We start from the raw sequence: 3,498 nt of genomic DNA, 5'->3' as shown, positions 1-3,498 counted from the left end.
CACTGCGCCCGGCCCTCCCTCTTTCTTTCTTTCTCTCTTTCTTTTTCTTTTCTTTTTTCTTTCTTTCCGTCTTTCTATCTTTCCTTTCTTTCCTTCCTTCCTTCCTTCCTTTCTCTCTCTCTCTCTCCCCCTCCCTCCCTCTCTCTCTTTCTTTCTTTCTTTTGACAGGGTCTTGCTCTGTCACCCAGGCTGGAGTGCAGTGGCATGATCTCGGCTCACTGCAACCTCTGCCTCGCGGGTTCAAGCGATTCTCCTGCCTCAGCCTCCTGAGTAGCTGGGATTACAGGCATGTGCTACCACACCATGTGCTGCCACGCCATGTGACACCACGCCTAAAACAGTTTTAAAGAAAGGAAACAAAAAATTTTTAGGCTGGACGCAGTGGCTCTTGCCTGTAATCCCATCACTTTGGGAGGCCGAGGTGGGTGGATCTCTTGATGTCAGGAGTTCAAGACCAGTCTGGCCAATATGGTGAAACCCCGTCTCTACTAAAAATACAAAAATTAGCCAGGCATAGTGGCACACACTTGTAATCCCAACTACTCAGGAGGCTGAGGCAGGAGAATCACTTGAACCCTAGGAGTTGGAAGTTGCAGTGAGCAATTTGAGATCTCGCCACTGCTCTCCAACCTGGCGACAGAGCAAGACTCCGTCTCAAAATAATAATAATAAATAAAAAGAAAAATATTTTTTTCTGAGACGGAGTCTTGCCCTGTTGGCCAGGCTGGAGTGCAGTAGTGATCTCGGCTCACTGCAACCTCTGCCTCCTGGGTTCAAGTGATTCTCCTGGCTCAGCCTCCCAAGTAGCTGGGACTACAGGCACGCGCCACCACACCCAACTAATTTTTGTATTTTTAGTAGAAATGGGGGTTTCGCCATGTTGGCCAGGAGGGTCTCGATCTCTTGACCTCATGATCCGCCCACCTCAGCCTCCTGAAGTGCTGGGATTATAGGCATGAGCCACTGCATCCGGCCTTTTTATTTATTTTTCATAGAGATGGGGTCTCGCCATCTTTCCCAGGCTGGTCTTGAATTCCTGGGCTCGAGCAATCCTCCCTCCTCAGCCTCCCAAAGTGCTGGGGTTACAGGCGTGAACCACTGCGTCCAACCCCTGTCCAGATAATTTTTGGCTTCTGTGTAGCATTCCTTTCCCCAGCGTACAGGACAGGACACTCTTTGGAATGATAGTCTTATGACCCACAATCAGATTAGAGTTCTGCAGTGGGCAGGTGAATGGGGGGACAGGAGACGGTCAGAGAGAGAGAGATTCTGTTTACTGTAACAAGGACCATGGGAGTTATGAGTCAGGAACCATGGGTGGAAACCAATGTATAAATCATAATAGCATAGCTGATATCTTTGTTTTCTCAAAGGAATCATTACTTGCCAGGTTTAAAATCCATATAAAGTATTTCAGAATTTTTTGTCTTCCAGTTTATACATAACCACAGAAGGAAAGCAGGAACTCTGCTAGTTTCTTAAAAACAAACAAACAAACAAACAGCAAAGGGGACCGAAGGTCTTTTTGTCTTATCTAAGTGATCAGTGTTGGTGAGAAGCAAGTGAATAACCTGCAGTGGGCAGGAGAGCCTGAGGCCAGTGACTCCACCCTGAGACCAATCTGGAGCCTGCAAAGGGAGTGAAAGGGTGCTTCTTGGGCAGCCTGCCCTCCTTTGCGGGTGGCCTCCAGGTGCTCAGAACTGCTCCAGGAGTGCAGATTTTTTTATTTTTATTTTTATTTTTTATTTTATTTTTTATTTTTATTATTATTTTTTTGAGACGGAGTCTCACTGTTTTGGCGCCCAGGCTGGAGTGCAGTCGCGCAGTCTGGGCTTACTGCAACCTCTGCCTGCCGGGTTCAAGTGGTTCTCCTGCCTCAGCCTCCCGAGTGGCTGGGATTACAGGCGCCCGCCACCACACCCGGCTAATTTTTGTATTTTTAGTATAGACGAGGTTTCACCATTTGGCCAGGCTGGTCTCGAACTCCTGACCTCAGGTGATCCTCCCGCCTTGGCCTCTCAAAGTACTGGCATGAGCCACAGCGCCTGGCCAGGAATGTGGATTCTGAGAAGCTGCAGAGCTGTGAAAAGCAGGAGACCCATGTGCAGATGTGGTTGGGTTGGGGCGGAGGGTTCTGTCTTTTCTGAGGTTGTACCTTTGGCGCTTGGGGCCATTTTCTGGGCAGTGTTTTGGTTTTAGCATTCATGGGGTCGCTGGGGTCAGGCTGTAATTTGTATACATGAAGAAAATCTGTGAAGGTCAGGCTCAGTGAAAGACTTGTTTGCGTTGTCCCCTGGAGAAAAGGTTTGGGAACATAACAGTTTATTTAGGTCACAACTTTACAATGACTCCAGGTGAGAGTTTCCTGCTGGTACAAATGAAGGTTTTGAAGGAAGGAGTGTTTCCACACTGTGAGGAGGGGACTGGAGGGCACCTTGAGCTCCCAGAGTTGAATTCTTAAGTGTCCCTGTCTCATCACCAGGTTCTGATCCACACTGGGGTTCCATTTCAGCAGTTAGAATCTGGGTCCCAAGCTTGGGATTTATGTATTTATTTTATTTTATTATTTTATTTTAATTGTATTGTATTTTGTGTATTGTATTGTACTGTACTGTACTGTATTGTATTTTTTAGCCTCGCTCTGTCGCCCAGGCTGGAGTTCAATGGCGCTATCTCGGCTCACTGCAACCTCCCCCTCCCGGGTTCAAGCGATTCTCGTACCTCAGCTTCCCTAGTTGCTGGGATTACAGGCACCTGCCGCCACGCCTGGCTAATTTTTGTATTTTTAGTAGAGATGGGGTTTCACCATGTTGGTTAGGCTGGTCTTGAACTCCTGACCTTAAGCAATTTTCTCACCTCGGCCTTCCAAAGTGCTGGTATTAGAGGCGTGAGCCACCGCGCCCGGCGCTTGGGAATATTTTTAACCTTATGATTGTGGGTTTTCCTTGTGAACTGCGGGTGAAGCAGCCTGCTTGTCTGAGCTAGTTCAAATGTTTGCTTACTTCTCTTGGTTTCTTTATAGATGATCGCTGTCATAAAAACTCCAGGTTTTCCTATACATTTAATAATTTTATTTCTTTGTCCGTTTTAATTTTCTTGCCTGAAAGAAGCAAGCCCTCCTTCCTCCTGTTACACTGTGGTCTGGCCTAGCCTGGGCGCGCCTCCTACTGTGAGGCCAGGGGATGGCTCCACTGGACGCCGAGTCTGTCATTCCCTGTGCACACTTGTGACTCTGTGTCCAGGAGGAAAAGGCAGGAAAGGCACCCTGAGTGCAGAAACACGCCAGTATCACCTCTACAGAGCCTGAAACACTTTCTGCTTAAATGCAAATATCCTCCCCGGCACAGAAGGTTTCAGAGGGACGAAGCCCGGCCCACGAAGAGCAGTGGCCAAGACCCTGTCAATCTGTCTTTACTCAGCCACATACCGCATTGCTTCTCCTGTCACTCAGTATCAAGGAGGCAGGACTTGGATCATCACCCAATCAGGGGCACTGGG

This window comes from Pongo abelii, chromosome 20 (assembly GCF_028885655.2).
Source record: "Pongo abelii isolate AG06213 chromosome 20, NHGRI_mPonAbe1-v2.0_pri, whole genome shotgun sequence".
NCBI lineage: Eukaryota > Metazoa > Chordata > Mammalia > Primates > Hominidae > Pongo > Pongo abelii.
The sequence above is the reverse complement of the archived record's forward strand: the minus strand, read 5'-3'. Positions refer to the sequence as shown.